The following is a 20,532-nucleotide window of genomic DNA, read 5'->3' on the forward strand; positions in this document are numbered from 1 at the left end:
CTCCCAGCAAAATCAACCTCTAGCAAAATCTCTATCAGCAATCCCTACCTCCAAAAATCTCTCTAGCAACCCTCCTGAACAGAACACTGGCTTTTATATAGCTTCTGAAGGAATGGGTAATTGGAGACAGCTGTGTCTTGACAAGGGGGCGGGGTCAGCTCTCCAATTAACCATGGAGTCGACCAATCAGCTGCTTGAGGGATTTCAGGAAGCCATTTCCTGAAATAAAACACATGCAAATACACAAACTACAACACATAATCTGGGGAACGTAACACGCCCACCACAAAAATTGCAAACCTAGTTTTGCAATAACAAAAGCCAACGCATCCCCAGTTAGTAAACCCGTGATAGAGCGTCAGCAACCACATTCGCCGAGCCCTTCACATAAGCTATCTGTACATTATATCCTTGTACAATCAGAGCCCACCGCATAAGGCGGCGGTTCTGGTTGTACATTTGTTTCAAGAACACCAACGGATTATGGTCCGTGAAGACCATAACAGGCAAGGCACTGGAGCCCACATATACCTCAAAGAACTGTAAGGCAAGCAATAAAGCCAGCGTCTCTTGTTCAATAGTGGAGTACCTTGACTGACACGAGTTGAACTTACGGGAGAAGAAACTGACGGGCTGATCCACTCAGTCTTCATCTTCCTGTAAGAGAACCGCACCCACCCCCACTATACTAGCATCTACCTCCAACTTAAAAGGTTTGTCAAAGTTGGGGGCGGCAAGCACTGGGGCACTACAAAGTAGCGCTTTAGCGGACTCAAAAGCGTAGTTACAGTCCTTGGACCACTTGAATGGTACCTTGGGACTAAGCAGAGATGAAAGGGGAGCTACTACCGTCGAGAAATTCTTACAGAATGTACAATAGTACCCTACCATCCCTAGGAATCTGCGCAACTGGCGGCGAGTAGTGGGAGCAGGAAAAGCAACAATTGCTTCCACTTTGCCAGTTACTGGGCGCACTTGACCTCGTCCCACTTGTTTCCCTAAGTAAGTCACTGTAGCCTTCTCAAACTCACACTTGGCCAAATTGAGGGTTAAAGAAGCCTTCTCCAACCGCTGAAACACACTTTTCAAAGTGGAGAGATGATCAGACCAAGTAGACGAATGAATCACCACATCGTCAAGGTAAGCAGTACAATTTGGCACATCTGCAAACACAATGTTAACTAGCCGCTGAAAAGTAGCAGGTGCATTACACATGCCAAAGGGCATCACAGTGTATTGTACGAAGTTATCTGGCGTAACAAAAGCCGATATGTCAGAAGCTCGAGAGGTCAGAGGCACCTGCCAATAACCTTTTAGCAAATCTAACTTACTAACGTAAGCAGCAGAGCCTATTCTATCAATACAGTCATCTAAACGAGGTAGAGGAAAAGAATCAGACTTTGTAACTGCATTTACGCGACGATAGTCCGTACATAAGCAGGACGTACCGTCAGGCTTAGGAACAAGAATACATGGGGAACTCCAGGAGCTGTTACTGGGTTTTGCCATGTCATTCTGTAATAAATAAGCTACCTCACTTTTCATTACCTCCCTTTTCTTAGCATTAACCCGGTACGGATGCTGACGTATAGGAACAGCGTTCCCCACATCCACGTCATGTTCCAAAATGGATGTGCGACTTGGAATGTCCTGAAACACACTGAGAAAACTGTTTATCAATAGGATAAGATCCTTAGTTTGATCATTATCCAAATGTTCCATTTGAGAGGGTAACTTCTTCAGCATCTCTGAATTACATAGGCGTTCACCTTGCTGTAACGTATGGCGTAACTCCAACCCGTCCTGAACAGAATACTGGCTTTTATATAGCTTCTGAAGGAATGGGTAATTGGAGACAGCTGTGTCTTGACGAGGGGGCGGGGTCAGCTCTCCAATTAACCATGGAGTCGACCAATCAGCTGCTTGAGGGATTTCAGGAAGCCATTTCCTGAAATAAACACATGCAAATACACAAACTACAACACATAATCTGGGGAACGTAACAGCCTGTAAGTAAGCGTTTCACTGTAAGGTCTACCTACACCTGTTGTGTTCGGCAAACATGACAAATAAACTTTGATTTGAGGCAAAAACATTTGTGAGTGCGTGTCCATGTGAGCATGAGTGCGACACATCCAAACCGGTGACCTCAGCCACACAGATCACATTGCATACACAGTAGTTAGGAAATCCGTAACACTGCCTCATGCATTCTCTAACTAATGCTCCGTTTACATCGTGACGCATTTCATTACACAGAGTCTTGCCCCGGATTGTGAATGGACAACTGTACCGTTTAACGCAAGATGGAGGAGATCACATTTATCTTGGAAGATCGCAAAATGTGACCTTTTCAATCAAGACAGGATAAATACGCCGGCACAAAAAAAAACGCAACATGCGACAATTGCAAAGATTTTACTGAGTTACAGTCAAGACACTGGCAGTCATGAAGTTTCGCCATCCGGCCAATAACTGTCGGTCTCATTGTAATTGACCCTAATTAACATAAACACATTTAGCATCTGGCTTCCACACACAGCCCACACTGATGCAGGCCTTTGGAACATCTACATTTTTAAAAGGCTATTAAATCCATGTAATATAGCTTACACCTTCAGAATATATCCATGATTTATTTTAGACAGGTCTAAAGAAACATGTGAAGAAAATGTAGTCTATTTCAGAAGAACAGAGTAGCATACTCGGAGTTGTCCTTATGTGAGGTCTTGATGTGGCTATGCCAAATGGCTGTGGGCTACACTAGTTCCTTCAGCAGACAAGATTTGGTTAGTATAAAATAATGCCATGGAATTCTATGAAGAATACAACTGAACATAGCTGAATAAAATAGAAAGGATATTTTCTCCAAACGATTTGAGGGAGTGTTGCACATGCGGCTATTCTGTGTTGAGCAGTTAACAAAGAAACAGGTGCTCCTATTTGCTTAATTTAGAGCTATTTATGTAACTTTAGTTGCGATACAAATGTTGGCCTATATGTTTTGCATGATGCGACTAATGCTGATTTTAAAAAAGGTTGCATGAAAGGCATGAGCTCTGCATAGTTTTTTGCGCAGGCTGTACACACTTCTAGTCTCTCATTCACTATTTGACAAGCACTTGATAATGTCTCTAATTTCCGGGCGGGATCCCCTTTGTGGCCGTAATCCAGCCCCCCACAATGCTTCTTTCTGTGCCCTTCTTTGTTTGCGCTCTCCATCACATGTTGAAGTCTCTCTTACAGGCTACAAGTTTTAGACAGACGCATTGGGGATGCAACTGCCCGTGTCCGTTATCAAAAGTGACTGCAAATGTGATTAAGCATCTAATGCTTCTATAAGGTGCATTTGTATGATGAAAATTATCTTCCCCACGCCTGAAACTCACGCACTGCTTATATATATGCCCGTTAGGCTCCATACCCCTTGTAAAGCGGATTAATGTGCTTCATTTTAAAATACGTTTTTTTTTGGCCACTTTAGTTGTGATACTAACCTTATTACAATACACAGGCCTATGGCCTTGTTACATGAGGTGTGCTACTATGATTAGAAAAAGTCACACAAAAAAAAAATGTGTTTCTTATGCTAGGCATCATTCACAAGCGATGGGCAAATATTTTCACCCATCAGACTATTTTTGATATAATCTTGTCTTTACATATACTAAATAATATGTGTGTGAAATTGTTTTGATTTAGAACAGACCATTATCATGCACCAGTCTCAAAAATGGGTCAGCGGGAAAAAAAATACATCTGTGCACTTAAATAGTAGTTTATTTTCATGCCAGCCAGGAAGGCTATACTCCTGTTGTAAAGACAAGCAATGTACTTAATATTAGGAAAGTTGAGAAATAAATAGAGTAGACCTAGCCTATAGAAAGCTGATGGGATCCTCCTCTATTTAGTAGAAGCCATCACTCTGTTTTCTCCCACAATTGCCTAGCCTATTGAAATGTTGCTCAACATGAGCTCATGGGCTCACATGAAGTGTTTGATTTGATTTTTTCGATCACATTTCCATTGATGTCAGAGTGATTAGAGGGACAATGGAGTGATAAGTACTAGGCAGTTAGCAACTTTGGTAGGCTACTAATGACCAGCAGCATCAGAGCTTGGAGAATCCTAATTTCCGTCACGTGGTATTTGACTGCCTTTATGACTCGTGACCGCCGGTTTGGCGGTAATATGGTCAGCGCAACAGCCCTAGTTATAGTTCATAAGGAAATCAGACCATTTAAATACATTCATTTGGCCCTAATCTATGGATTTCACATGACTGGGAATACAGATAGGCATCTGTTGGTCAGATAACCTTTTTTTTTTTTTAACTAGGGGAGTGGATCCGAAAACCAGGTAGTATCTGGTGTGACCACTATTTGCCTCATGCAGCGCGACATCTCATTCACATAAGAGTTGATCAGGCTGTTGATTGCGGCCAGTGGCATGTGGTCCCACTCCTCTTCAATGGCTGTGCGAAGTTGCTAGATATAAAACACATGTTCTGTAAAAGGTAACAGGTAATGTGAACGAGGCTTAAGAGGACGAGTAGGCGAAGTCTTTCAGAAGAGCAAATCACAAGTGACCATAGAGCATGAGTCATCATGACCAGGTCCATCGTGCAACCAGAGCAATGCATGGCCATCAGAGTAGGGTGAAGTTACGCTGATCTTAAGTCAGTTTTGAGACCACCCTTTATGATCAAACCACACAAGTTGTTTAGTTCACTCCCGAGTGCAGAGAGAGTGTTCACACTGAGGGGGTAAACGCAGCAGAGTTCAGAAGACCTGCACCAAAACAATTTGGTGTGAAAGACCCCTCAGACTAAGGAGTGCAAGCGTCAAGGCCTCCCTGTCCACCATTCATTATGACAGAAAAGGCTAAACTGATCCACGGTCAGCACCCCTACTTAGAAGATTCATGAATATGGGCCTTGACCTTCTCCCTCGCTGTAAACTTCACTTTTGTTGCAATAGGTTCATGTTGGCTGACCCTGGACATGCGAGTAGCCCTCTGATGGCTCATATAACCAATAGGGATGCCAAGCTCGGCAGCTGATCTGAAACCAGGCCGCTCTACTACATTTGGCACGCCAGTGTGTAATCAGGTTCACGACACAACAAACCGGGCCCCAGCCAAGAAGATTAGCCCAGTGGGTCAGTCAGGGAGTTCGGAGTCGGAGAGACACTCACATACACACACTTAACATGAGCTGGTGTTCATACGCAAACGTGCCAATAGGTCACAGAAACTAACGCGGGCGGACTGCGTGAGAGTGGTAAAACACTCACACGTGCCTCCAGTATGAGTGACTAAAGCTGCAGATGTCAGTTTGATACGAGTCACCATGTATTTAATGGGGTGGGGGGAGGGGGGGGACAGGTGCATAAGTTGAAGTGAGATATCTACAGTAGGCTAGCCAAAGCAGTTGCAAACTTCTCCAATTACATTATTGGCCTGGTCCACCTATATTCAAAGCCCTGGGGACATGTTTTCTGCAAGGGAACAGCACACAGCTGCATAACATTTAACACAACAGACGTTGACCAGTATAACTCCGTCTGAAGTTAGGACTACAGTAGTATGCCGCGGCCCCAAATGTGAGAAAACAAGACTTGTTCAATAAGAAACCCTCGTTTTCAGGTTGAAAAGCTATTTGCACAGAGTTCCCTTAATGAACACGGGTGTTAAAGCAGCAAAGCATTACAAAGTGAAACTGCTACACAGCCAAATGTTCCAGATGTTGACTGTGGGAAACTGGTCAAACGAATTGAGGAAAAATTACAAGAATGAGCTCAGTGTTTCCAAGCACGCATTTCCGGATGACATCATTGACACTAAGAGCAGCACAGTCGTCTCTTTCATTCATTTCTTTCTCTCTCTCTGCTCTCCATCCGATCACTAGGGTCATTTTCATTAAGCACCAAACAGATTGAAAACAGGGAGGGACCATTTGGACATGTCGACTAGGAAACGCTCATTTTCCTTCTCCTTTACAAAATGCTTTAAAACCTTTTGCGACGGTGCACCCTACTGGAAATGACCCAGTTTCCCCCAACCACTGCCTTCAGTCTTGTAACGATTGTGTTGGCAGCTGAAGGTTGAAGGTTAGCCAATAACCTCACTAGGGGCTCGATGATGTGCGTCGACCCGCCGCCCTTGGCTCGCTGTAAAATGGGCAGTGTGACAGGGAGATGCTGGCCACATCCCGATTCGACAACCCTTCTCCTAAACTGTGCACTAGTACACTTCCCGTCATGGATTTAACAAAACGGTGGAAACTCCCTCCGGCCAATGCGTACACCAACCCAATGACGGGGAGTGTGCAAGTGCACACTATGGCTGAAGGGGTGGAATATTGGGAAAGGGCCGCATTTTCTCCCCTTTTTACTCGTCTCACAGGTCCAGAACAAATTCAAGGAAACGTACAGTATTCTACAGAGCCATGATTCCATGGAACTCCCATCCTTCTCATATAGCGCAAGTAGCACAGCAAACCTGTTGTTTTTAACGAATAAAGCAACACCTCACGGCACAAGGCCTCTACCCCACGTGATCCACTTGTCGTGTGTATTTACTGACATGTATGTGTAACTGACAGATGCAAACGCACACCACATGTTCATGATTTGAAATGCATGTCAATTGTGAAGTATTTAGTCTGTTATGTCGTTTTCGTTATGTGTCGGACCCCAGTTGGACTAGCTGTCAGGGATCCTAATAACGGGGATCCTAATAAACGGGGATCCTAATGAAATAAAAAACACTCCCATCCGTATGCACCTTTGCAATATCTGGGAAGTGAAAGATTTTCTACAACCGATGTGAAGAGAGTAATGTGTGTAATGCATCTTTTAAAATAGGTCATATTTGCCTGGGCCTGGAAAGCAAAGAACGTGAAGGCAAGTTGTATACAGTGCCTTGCGAAAGTATTCGGCCCCCTTGAACTTTGCGACCTTTTGCCACATTTCAGGCTTCAAACAAAGATATAAAACTGTATTTTTTTGTGAAGAATCAACAACAAGTGGGACACAATCATGAAGTGGAACGACATTTATTGGATATTTCAAACTTTTTTAACAAATCAAAAACTGAAAAATTGGGCGTGCAAAATTATTCAGCCCCTTTACTTTCAGTGTAGCAAACTCTCCAGAAGTTCAGTGAGGATCTCTGAATGATCCAATGTTGACCTAAATGACTAATGATGATAAATACAATCCACCTGTGTGTAATCAAGTCTCCGTATAAATGCACCTGCACTGTGATAGTCTCAGAGGCCCGTTAAAAGCGCAGAGAGCATCATGAAGAACAAGGAACACACCAGGCAGGTCCGAGATACTGTTGTGAAGAAGTTTAAAGCCGGATTTGGATACAAAAAGATTTCCCAAGCTTTAAACATCCCAAGGAGCACTGTGCAAGCGATAATATTGAAATGGAAGGAGTATCAGACCACTGCAAATCTACCAAGACCTGGCCGTCCCTCTAAACTTTCAGCTCATACAAGGAGAAGACTGATCAGAGATGCAGCCAAGAGGCCCATGATCACTCTGGATGAACTGCAGAGATCTACAGCTGAGGTGAGAGACTCTGTCCATAGGACAACAATCAGTGTTCACTGTTTGGCAAGGAGGAATGAACACACCATCCCCACTGTCAAACATGGTGGTGGCAGCATCATGAGGGAAACAGGGAAGATGGTTAAAATTGATGTAAGATGGAAAAGTCAGTCTCTCGATGTGCAAAACTGATGAGACATACCCCAAGCGACTTACAGCTGTAATCGCAGCTGGGAAAAGGTGGCGCTACAAAGTATTAACTTAATCTGTGGAAAGAACTGGGGCTAAATAATTTTGCACGCCCAATTTTTCAGTTTTTGATTTGTTGCACGCCCAATTTTTCAAAAAGTTTGAAATATCCAATAAATGTCGTTCCACTTCATGATTGTGTCCCACTTGTTGTTGATTCTTCACAAAAAAATACAGTTTAATATCTTTATGTTTGAAGCCTGAAATGTGGCAAAAGGTCGCAAAGTTCGAGGGGGCCGAATACTTTCGCAAGGCACTGTATCTTTAATGGATAATGCAGGTTTTCTATTCTATACTGTCGGAGCCCAGTCTCAGCTCATAATATACAGGCTATACTATAAGATAATCAGTGGACAAAACTAAATCTTTGAACAGACAAGAGGATTTTGTCACCCACCATCTAAGATTCTGAAATCGTTTCCGTAGTTGGAAACGGGTGAGATCATTCCTGAAACATTATTTTGTTTAAATATAATTTGATCGGAGAAATTAAGCTGATTGATTGCACCCCAAAAAAGTGGCCATTTTAAAAACGTATAGGATTCTTTTAATCCTAAAATAAATATGTACCTAACATCCGATTTGGACCATAATTCTTCCCAACAATGAGTAAGACTGAGTAATGAGGAATCCAATAAAATGATCACTAACCACCCACAGACCATCCACACCCTTACAACCAGTATGAGTTCTGCTTCTAAGGCAAGTAGTATGGAGCTGCTGCTGTGAATCTGGTGAAACATTTTTTCAACGGTAATGTCCGTTCCGTTCAATTTCCGTAGCAAAACGTTTTGTTAAAGTGTACCTTCACTGGATATCACCCATATTGCTAATGTCTAGGTGCTATGGTAAGAGAGAGAGTCACCCATACATACTCAGCATAATCACACATGCGAAACACCAATAGAATAGAGCAAAGGGTCCCAAAGAAAGACAATTGGGCGCTCATTTTTCCTTGAAACACAAACACACGCCGACAAAAATGCATGTGTTCACAGTACAAAAACAGTTCCCTGAGGATTTAAAAGGAATGTGACCGAGAGACCACTCAGGGGGAACAGAGCAAACACAGCCATGGGTAGGAAAAATAGCGGAGGACTTCCGCAGAGGGGTGAGTGGAAGAGCTAGCTTAATCTGCACCGCCAATGACCTGATACGAGAGTTCACAGAGTCCGCGCACACAGTCAAAGCAAAACCTGGCTTCTCTCTACCACTCCATATCAACACAACACAGTCACACACACCCTGTGCATGTTCTTTCTCCTCGCCTCCCTCTCCTTCTCACGTCAAATCTTGGCTTCTCTCTACCACCCCACACATAAAGACGCACGTCAGTGCTGCTGTCAGTGTTCCATGAGAACCAGCTGAACTTTGGGAGGGGAGAGCAGCGAGCACACAGGATGGGAAGGAGAATGATGTCAATCCCACCTGGTTGATGGGAGACAGCCCATTTCCATGGCAATGAAGAAAACATCAGAGGTCATGTGAGGTCACTCAGAACAGAACTTTTCACTGGAGGGAAACAGGACATTCTGCACCCCAAATGGCACCCTATTCCCTACATAGTGCAATACTTTTCCCCCGGCCCCATAGAGCTCATTTGGGACACATCCAGATCGGACAATCCAGCACAGGCTGGGCTCGAACACTTCAACTAGACCCAATGGACCAAATCAGTGGTTCCAGGCAGAGCACAATCTAAGGCCATCAAAAGCTACATCCACGCCATTTCACATAACTGCCAATGGAAATCAATAGAATAGAACACTGGCTAGGCTAAAAATAGAACTTTGTATATCGTTTCCCATACTGGTTAGGTGAAAGCAATAAGGAAGAGCGCAACCTTTAGGTTATTAGGCCTATGCTATGGTGGGAAAGCAGCCATAATGCTTACTCGGACTTGGCCATGGGTCAAGGCTTCATTGCTTCTTGAGCTACCGTGCCTTGAAGAATCAGTGAGGTGAAAGCGATGGGCAATAGGAGAGACCTTTTCAGTTTTGGAAAGCAGCCATTCTGTACTTCAGACCTGGATCGTACTCGTTAGTGCAAACCGTAGCAAAACATTTTGCAAAGAAAACCATTTAATTATTGGACGAGTTCAGGTTTCGGTCAAATTTCCACAACATCCTGTCACATGACACTAATGCCAACACTGACTGGACCACAGCAGGAGCGGGCAGAGTGCATCTGCCTGTAGCTAACAGAGGCTTTGAGGACACAGGCTAAAGGCGTCTGCATGCTTCCTATCCGAAGCGGTTTGTTCATATATGATGACGACATTTTGGTCTTGGGTAAGGGTTTTTTCGGGTGGTTGTACACACATTTTTTGCTTGAGGCAAGCTGAAGTTCAGAGCCGAAGTCTACTCCCCCTCATTGGTCAACAGTAGGGATTCTTCAATTAAGTGTTTTGTTGTCATTCAACGATAGACAACTCATTTTCAAGCACACTTTCTTCACTTGAGAAATACTGCACCAAACATCTTAGTTAGACGTAAAATTGAGCGACTAAGATCTCTCCCGCAAAAACGTCTAAATTAATGATCGGTTTGTGTTCTTACACTGAACAAAAATATAAATGCAATCATTTCAAAGATTTTACAGAGTTACAGTTCATAATCAGTTATTTGAAATAAATTAGGCCCAAATCTATGGATTTCACATGACTGGGAATACAGATATGCATCGGTTGATCACAGAGAACTTACAAATAAAATACAAAAAGTAGGGGTGTGGATCAGAAAACCACAGTATCTGGTGTGACCACATTTTGCCTCATGCAGCTCGAAGTCTCCTTCAGAGTTGATCAGGCTGATTGTGGCCTGTGGAACATTGTCCCATTCCTCTTCAATGTCTGTGCAAAGTTGCTGGATATTGGCGGGAAATGAAACCCGCTGTCGTACACGTCGGTCCAGAGCATCCCAAACATGCTCGATGGGTGACATGTCTGCTGAGCTTCCAGGAGTCATGTACAGATCCTTGCGACACGAGGCAGTGCATTATCATGCTAAAACACGAGGCGATGGCTGCGGATGAATGGCATGACAACGGGCCTCAGGATCTCTTCACAGTATCTCTGTGCATTACAATTGCCACCGATAAAATGCAATAGTGTTTATTGTCCATAGCTTATACCTGCCCATACCATAACCCCACCACGGAGCACTCAGTTCACAACGTTGACATCAGCAAACTGCTCGCACACACAGTCTGCCATCGGCACAGTACAGTTGAAATCTGTGGAAAGCACACTTCTCCAGCATGCCAGTGGCCATTGAAGGTGAGCCTTTGCACACTGAAGTCCGTTACGACGCCGAACTGCAGTCAGGTCAAGACCCTGGTGAGGACGGCGAGCACACAGGTGAGCTTCCCTGAGACGGTTTCTGCAGAAATTCATAGTTTGTGCAAACCCACAGTTTCATCAGAAGCCGGATGCTGACGTCCTGGGCTGGTTACACGTGGTCTGCAGTTGTGAGGCCGGTTGGACAAATACTCTAAAACGAGGTTGGAGGGGGCTTATGGTAAAGAAATGAACATTTAATTTTCTGGCAACCGCTCTGGTGGACATTCCTGCAGTCAGAATGCCAATTGCACACTCCCTCAAACCATGAGACATCTGTGTGACAAAACTTCACATTTTTTGTGGCCTTTTATTGCCCCCAGCACAAGGTGCACCTGTGTAATTATCATGCTTTTTTATAAAATCAGCTTTGTGATATGCCACACCTGTCAGGATTATCTTGGCAAAGGAGAAATGCTCACTAACAGGGATGTAAACAAATTTGTGCACAAAAGTTGAGAAATAATATTTTTGTGTGTATGGAAAATATATTTTATTTCGGCTCATAAAACATTGGACCAGCTGAACCGAAGCGTGCAGAAGCCTTAACCAGCCACCATGGTGCTCATGCTTCTGACTGATTAATAACTACCTAAGCTGCTTATAATGACACTACATAGAGGGAGGGAGGAAGGGACAGAAGGTAGAAAGGGGGGGGTGGAGAGAGAAAGGACTTACGGGGTAGAGAGAGGGCAGAAAGCATTTCCTTTCATTGTGGGACAAGACTTTGCATCACTTTGTTCATCGCTCCTGTGAGGCCTGCATAGCATCACCTGAAATCTCCTGTTAAATGAGGACCCAGATGTATTCCCCTCAACACAGGCAAGGGTGCCCTCTTTCTGCCCGTTCCAATCAGACAGAACAGAGTCTGAACACCAGCCATCTAACAGTCTGAAAACATGATCTAGACATGGACCCACAGATGTGTGCTCGTGATCCATTTAAAACACTCAGATAAGAACCCCTGTTCATTTCTTATTGCAAGGAAATCAAACGACGCACATGTGACTTACTGTATCAATCAAATAACATTATGCAAATTTTAAAAATACATTGACTTTCTTGTTCATTTCATGGAGTCATCTAGATTTGGATTTTGTACATTTCAGTGAACAATCGGTCAGTGAAAATCTCCTTCTCCATCTTGGTCCATAGGAGACGACCCAGGGCAGGCAGGCAGGTGGCTGGCTGCCTGCCTTTGTTCCAAAATGGCAGTTGCAGCTGTCGTCAAAGGTCAAGAAAATGCTCTATGAACACTAAGGGACCTATGGAGACAGAGGACAGGACCAAGACAGACTATAATAGGGGAAACTCACCCCTAGAAATGGCAGGGTGGGCCCTGGTTGGTATATGAGGGTGGCACTTGGTCAGGCACCATGACGCCAGCTGCCCTTCTCAGGCTCCTACCACGCCCTCTCCCAAACCCCTGCCCAAGGCACTTGCAGCAGGGATACCTCCTTTATCAGCAGGCACCATCAGAGGTTTCCCTGCCCCGCTCTAGCTCTTTATCACAGTAAGTTATGAGTATATTTGAAGTGCCCCAGCCACCCTACACCCCCTCTGGGTGTAACAGATCCTGGTTAAACTTACACCGTCATCTCAATGCCATTGCTGCTCTTTGTGTTTTAGCTCGTCGGCTACCTTTTGTGCCCAAGGACCTGTGGCAGGGCATTGGGCCTTCTACACGTGCAACACCCCATTCTACCCCTAAGGAAACAGCCTTTACCCCCTCCCCTCCTCCGTCCCTGTCCCTAGGGATCATTAACCAAGCTGGGACTGCTTTTGTCATCTGATCAGCAGCTTCACTACTTTCACTGGAACACTGGGATATGAAAAGGCAAGAGGGAGTTAGTTATATGTGGCTTCCTTGTCCCTACTGTATAGCACCTTGTACACAGGCCTTTCCATTATTTCTGTATATTTGAAAAGGGGTAGGTGGGATTTTCATTTTTTTAAATATTTTTTTTAAACAGGTGGTACCTTTATACCACTAAACTACTTTCACTGGGACATGAAATGGAAGAGGGTGAGATAAATATGGGAGCAGACATGGAAAAGAACATGTTTTTTTTAAACAAAAGTAGCGAATTGGAAAACCATGCTGTAAGCTGTGTGGATTTTGTTGTGGTCTGCAGTTCTCTCAGACATGCAGTCTCTCATTTACCTCCCACTCTTCTTCCTCCCTGGCCTCGGGAAACAGTGGAACACTGAACTCCCTTACGTCTGCCCTTAAAAAAAAAAGAAGAGGGAACTAAAATAACACCTGGCTGGCATCCCAAATGGTACCCTATTCCCCATATATTTAATTACTTTTGATCAAAGCACTATTGGCCCTGGTCAAAGGTAGTGCACTACATGGGGAATAGGGTGCCATTTGGGACACTACCTAGCTCCTCCTGGCAGATGGTCCCCCCCCAATCAATGGAAAACAAACCATGACTGTGCTGTTTACGTGCACAAAGCCTGGGTTGTGTTCAGTAGGTACTAAATTTAATGGGAATGGAGTAAAACGGGAATGGACTACCTGGATTTTTCAAATAAGTGAATCTACATTTGTTGCACAACGTTTTGAACTAATGAACACAACCCAGGCTACATCTGCCCCAAAGAACACAGCTAACACACAGTGCTTTGGCCATTCAAAATAAATGTGGCCACACCGCTGCAAGTTGCAATGCGATCCTTCATTCAATTCTTCAGAAACAAAACCACACAACATCTATTGGTAAGACTGAATGAAGATCCTGACAATCAAGCCACCATCTCAAGTCAACCAGCCACTACCCCTAGACCAATGGTACCCTTAATTTGCAGCGCACAGTGACTATCCTATTTTCCATTCATAACACATAACAATGATACAATAATTTCATTGAATACATCTATTGTTCCCTGAATGGTAGATAGATGGCAGTATAGCGCAGCTGTTGAACAGAAAGGCCGAAATAGAACGTTTGCTAAAATAGAACGCAACTGCACAAGCTACAGCGACTGACCTATAGTTAATTTTGCAGTCTGGTAGACATGGATCGATTTATTGTGTACAAAAAAAAAAGAAACGGAAATCTATTGACAATGAAAATGAGGGGGAAAGAGCTGGAGAACAACGTGACAGCTGTGAACGAACAACCCCCGGAGAACCAGGAAAAAAGAAAAAGCAGGAGGGAGGGTGGCGGCGGGGAAACGCAGCTAGCTAACGTAGCTCCGGTGGCTAAGAGAAGGATACGGTCGATTCAAGAAAAACACAAAGTTCCAAGAGAAAATGGACAGACAAGTATTTTTGTACTGCATAATGGGACTAGCTCACGGTCTTATTTCCAGTCACACCGTGCCCACTTTGACAAAACATAAAACAAAGCAACCTCAGAAACAACAAAATAGTGCAAATCAAAGGACCTCTCAAAGAACAACAAATGGACAGATCTGACACTGTTGCAGAGAAAACGACAGAGGCAACATATGAGATTGCTTGGATACTCGCGAGAAACAAGAAGGCCTTCACAGACACGGAGATAGCCAAAATATTGTATGCCGATTTCACAAACAAGGAAGCTATTTTAAAGAAAATTAAGGGACTGCAACTCTCAGACTCAACCATAACAAGACACATAGAAGACAAGCAATTGATTACTGACATATCCGTCGCCGTGTTTTAGGTATTGCGCTTGACGAAAGCGCTGATGTGACTGACATTGACCAATTGTGTGTTTGGGTCCTTTTCCCTCAAAACGGGTCAATCAGAGAGGAACTTTTATGTTTACTGCCCCTTCAGGGACAAACACGAGAGGATATTCTGAAAGCCCTTGTTACATTTTTTTGCTGATAATATTGACTGATCAAATCTGGCACCTTTGCTCACTTCCCTGCGAGGGAAGGAGAAGGGACTCAACAAATGAACATTGTGAAACAAAAACAGAGAAACAGACTGACCAATGCACACCTGGATTGCCTCACAAGGATAGCAACAGACTATACCTTTTGAATTAATTCAGTCAAGGAGCAGAAGGCATATTTTCACTCATCCAGATACTGAACTAAACCTTAGTAAATGAAGGTAATGGGGCGGCAGGTAGCCTAGTGGTTAGAGAGTTGGGCCAGTAACCCGAAAGGTTGCTATATCAAATCCCCGAGCTGACAAGGTAAAACTCTGTCATTCTGCCACTGAACAAGGCAGTTAACCCACTGTTCCTAGGCTTGCCATTTTAAATAAGAATTTGTTCCAAACTGACTTGCCTAGTTAAAGGTTAAATAAAAAAACAAATAAGATATGGGTCTTATACATGTGATGTGTGTGTATACGGGTCAATCAGAGAGGAACTTTTATCAGAGAGGAACTCTTATCAGCATATATATATATATATATATTTGTGATGTACATCAAAACAATTGCGTGTGTTCCATTGCTCTCAATTGATAATATTTGAAGAAAAGTGTGGCCCTCTGACAAAGTTGCCCCCTTACAAAGAACAATGAGTAACACTGCCCTAGACACTTGTGGAGATCTGTGAGGACTGGATAGGCATAAGCAATAATTACAAAAATTCAATCTAGCCTGTTGAAAGGCAAGGTGGAGCTACTACAAGTTCTTTCAGAACTCCAAAAGTGAACGGGAAGTAGGGCTCAACTTTCGAATGGATACGTCTTTGCTGTGATATGCACAACACCTCACTTATGCAATTCCTTCCATTATTTTCCCTCTGTTCTTTTGGCATGACAGTGAAATCGCTGTCATGCCAAAAGTGAAACCACAACTCCTGCTACTTGCTGTCCTTTGTAAATGTAAACAGTGTTCACTAGGAAACTATGAAACCACCTACTGGATAGTTGGTTGTCATCATCATCTGGCCCACAACTGGGGTGTATTCACCAAGAACCAAACTAAAGCATACAGGCCCAAATGGGGAGGGACCTACCAGAATGTGTCCAATAAATTATTGTTTTCATTTTTCATTGCAAAACATTCTGCACTAATGAATACACCCATGTTCTGTTGGTGAATTTACTTTGGTGATAGGTGTTTATTTTACCAGGTAAGTTGACTGAGAACACATTCTCATTTACAGCAATGACCTTGGGAATAGTTACAGGGGAGAGGAGGGGGACGAATGAGCCAATTGTAAGCTGGGGATGATTAGGTGACCGTGATGGTATGAGGGACAGCTTGAGAATTTAGCCAGGACACCGGAGTTAACACCCCTACACTTACAATAAGTGCCATGGGATCTTTAGTGACCACAGAGAGTCAGGACACCCGTTTAACATCCCATCCGAAAGACAGCAACCTACACAGGGCAATGTCCCCAATCACTACCCAGGGGCATTGGGATATTTTTTTTATTTAGACCTGAGGAAAGCGTGCCTCCTACAGGCCCTCCAACACCACTCCCAGCAGCATCTGGTCTCCCATCTAGGGACTGACCAGGACAAACCCTGCTTAGCTTTAGAAGCAAGCCAGCAGTGGGATGCAGGGTGGTATGCTGCTGGCACTGCCTAAAAGTTACTGCTCTGTCTCCCAACACAGAGATTAGGGTAGTTTCAGTGTTTCCAGGGCCTTGTGGAGGTACGGTAAGCTACATTACAAGCTTGCCTGAAAAATACCATATGGTCATAAAATATTGGACAGATAGGTGTCATAAGTTCTCATCAGCGTCACCCAGTAGGCCTCATTTCACTAGCAATCTTACCGCGTTCCAGCAGAGCCTGTGCCTCCTCGCAAGAAGAAAGAGCTCAATAAGAAACCTCTAGTAGGGCTGGGAAAACAGAGTAAATGCCCACCCAACAAATGTTTGTTCTGATATTTTAGCAGGCATTGGCAACCTGGGTACATATGGCATCCCGTGAGAGACCTTGCACTCTGCTCCTCTTTGCAAAGAGGAGCAGTGAACTCTACCTTCATTGAAGGGTCATTAGTTTAACAGTGTGAATGTCTGTCTGAAGCTAAGAGCGGAGAAACCCAGTCATACTCTAAATTCTGTGTTTGTCTTTGAACCACAGGCTCTATTTAGCCAAGAAACACTCATACACATACATTAACAGTCAAAAGTTGACACACCTACTCATTCAAAGGTTATTTGGACTATTTTCCACTTTGTAGAACAATGATTCCCTATGTGTTATTTCATAGTATTGACGTCTTCACAAATATTCTAAAAATGTAGAGTCGTAAAATAAAGAACAACCCTTGAATGAGTAGGTATGTCCAAACTTTTGACTGGTATTGTACACACACCGCTTTAGGAAAGTATTCAGACCCCTTGATTTTTTTCCCCACATTTTGTTATCTTACAGCCTTATTCTAAAATTGATTAAATAGCTTTTTTTCCCCTCAATCAGTTTGGGTTACACACTTATGACCCCTCTTTGGAAAAGGTGAGACTCACAAACACGTCGGTTCTGATGGCCACAATCCTCACAAGACTCGCCTGAAGGTAGCTCGGTACCAGTAATTAAAAAAATGTTAGTACTGTAAATATAGTGCATTTGTAGAGTATTCAGACCCCTTGACTTTTTCCACATTTTGTTACAGCCTTAGGCTAAAATGTATTTCTTCCCTCATCAATCTACACACAACACCCCATAATGACAAAGCAAAAACAGGTTTAAAAAACTGAAATATCACATTTACATAACTATTCAGACCCTTTACTCAGTACTTTGTTGAAGCACTTTTGGCAGCGATTACAGCCTTGAGTGTTCTGGGGTTTGATGCTACAAGCTTGGCACACCTGTATTTGGAGAGTTTCTCCCAGTCTTCTCTGTAGAGCCTCTCAAGCTCTGTCAGGTTGGACGGGGAGCGTTGCGGCACGGCTATTTTCAAGTCTCTCCAGAGATGTTCAATCGGGTTCAAGTCTGATCGAAGGACACTCAGAGACTTATCCCGAAGCCACTCCTGTGTTGTCTTGGCTGTGTGCTTAGGGTCTTTGTCCTGTTGGAAGGTGAACCTTCACCCCAGTCTGAGGTCCTGAGTGCTGACACCACCATGCTTCACCGTAGGGATGGTGCCAGGTTTCCTCCAGACAGTGACGCTTGGCATTCAGGCCTTAGGAAAGTATTCAGACCCCTCGACTTTTTCTACATTTTGTTATGTTACAGCCTTATGCTAAAATTGACTAGATAGATTTTTGCTAGGTAGCTGGATAATGTTAGCTCAAGAGGTTGAGTTTAGGAGTTAGCTAAAAGGTTTAATATTAGCTAAAAGGTTTAGCTAAAAGGTTTAGGGTTAGCTAACATGCTAAGTAGTGGCAAAGTAGCTCAAAAGTAAGTAGTTGCTAATTGTCCATGATGAGAGCTGTACAGACAACATGTGGGTTGCTAGACGTTTGCGTTATATGTCCAGGATTGGGAGACAATATATCCACAGGGAACATATAATTACATCAAATTTTCACAGTGATGGTAGTGCATTCAGATTTCTATCAGCTGAAACATGTGCAGAACCATTTAAGCACGTGCACGAACTCAGCAAGTGTGCATTCATTTGTATCTACTGAGCATGCTTCAGGTGATATAAATACGAATGCACTAGCAATGCTTTGAACAGTTCAAGCAATTATACTTTCCTGTGGATGTATCATCTCACATTCCTACCACCGGAAGGACCAGACACAAGAACCGGTAAAAGTATGTTAATATATAATTGTATTTCAACATTATGGCTTGTAGAAATCGTGAGAGCAAACTTTCCTGATTCAAACGCTAATTTCTACCAGACACAGAATTCAATGCAATTCAACCTCGCGTATCCACATACACATTTGGTGTCCCAGATTTACGTTTACTATTATGTCTAGTCCGAGACCCGTCTGAACAGGGTGGGGACACTGGCATCAATATCGTTGTTCAACGAGGCAATAGGCCTATCGTGTCGCTGAAAATGACATTGCGCAGTAGGCTATTCTCCGTTACACAAATCGACTTGGACGAGAGACGATGGAGTCATAAAATTTGCATGAAAGCATTTCACCCATCCTTGGCCATCATCAACTGACATTCATATAAGCAATTCACACAGACAATGCTACAGTGCTATCCCGGCCTGTTTTTTATTTTATTTTTTAAACAGTCCGTAGTATAAATGACCTAACAGCAGTTGTCCAGTTATCTTTTTCAATAGGTCATGGTCAGTCTGTGTTGTTCCCTAGTCTGGCCAGCCACACACACCCTTTATCCAAGGAGTATTCAATGGCCGCATAAGAACACCGCAAAAGCATAGAACTCTTTCAAACAAACCACTAGCTTTGACATCATAGGGTTTATAAAAAGGTAGATGTTGATCTAAAAACACAGCCATATTTTAAATGTTAGGTCCTATACAACCAACTACCCTTCCTCAACAAACAATTCACACCCAGCAGGCTATCATTCCCTGTCTCCCGGCCCTTTCTTCGTGGGAACGCTACAATAAGGATCACCTAGGCTGGTACACCGTAACTCGTTTAAGGTATTTTTTTGTTATTAAGTAGATTGTTAGGTTTTATCAATAAATAAATAAATCCTAATCACATCTGGAGGTGTGAAAAGCTGATTTCAAAATCCACTTACAGTCAAATTGGGATTTAACAGCGGCTCCTCTTCTGTGTTCACCCCAATGGATGATGAAAACCAAAGGCAGTAATGGTCGAAATAACACGCTTCTGTGAATCAGTTGAGAGAATTGTAGTGCCCGTTGTCCTCATATTTTTTGAACTAACAGCTCGGCATGCAAACACATACATACATACTCCCATCCTCGTTCTCAGGATTGTTGCGTGAGGCACGCTATGCGTCTCCTGTTTCCTGTCCAGCCCAGAATTAGGCTCGAATCATCTATCCTGGGAGTGAACAAGCGCCTCTCCAACCTAGTGTACTAGTATGCAATTGCAGCACGGAAATCGGGGCGTTCCTGCTTGTGGGCATTTCTGCGTCTGCAGGAACACACCTCTCGAGCATCCCATTGGTTCCTTCACGAACACTCCCCCCTCTCGAGCATCCCATTGGTTCCTTCATGAACACCCTCCCTCGAGCATCCCATTGGTTTCTGCATTAACGCCCTCCCCACCCCCCTCGAGTACCCATTGGTTCCTGTATGAAGGCCCCCGTCCATGCTTGGGTATGTCTTGCGGCACTTTCGAATGTGGGTCAAAAGGGAAATATTTTCAACCACGCCTCCTGTGTACCGGAGTCCTCTTTTCCAGCTGGACAGTGTCCTTCCCTCCCAGTCGGAGGGAACTGCAGGAAACCGTACAGCTAACTGGCTAGTTAGCTAACACACGGTGTCGCACCTTTCTCCCGCCTGCTGTGTACCCAAGAAAATCATGCCTGACAGGCGGGGGCAAGGATACGGTCTACACGTCACCCTTGCAGGCGTGAGCGACTCCGTGGCTTGTAAGGGGGGGTGATTGTGCCTAA

General features: G+C 43.8%; 1 protein-coding gene across 1 annotated transcript in view; it reads right to left on the reverse strand.

The window, feature by feature from the left end:
- LOC112255195 (ras-associated and pleckstrin homology domains-containing protein 1) overlaps positions 1-20,064 on the reverse strand; it is a 76,851-nt gene extending 56,787 nt beyond the window's left edge. The window contains 1 exon segment of the mRNA XM_042324999.1: positions 19,687-20,064. The gene's annotated coding sequence lies outside the window, so the exon portion shown is untranslated.
- Between the last annotated feature and the right edge of the window lie 468 nt (positions 20,065-20,532).

Source organism: Oncorhynchus tshawytscha, linkage group LG07 (genome assembly GCF_018296145.1).
Source record: "Oncorhynchus tshawytscha isolate Ot180627B linkage group LG07, Otsh_v2.0, whole genome shotgun sequence".
Lineage (NCBI taxonomy): Eukaryota > Metazoa > Chordata > Actinopteri > Salmoniformes > Salmonidae > Oncorhynchus > Oncorhynchus tshawytscha.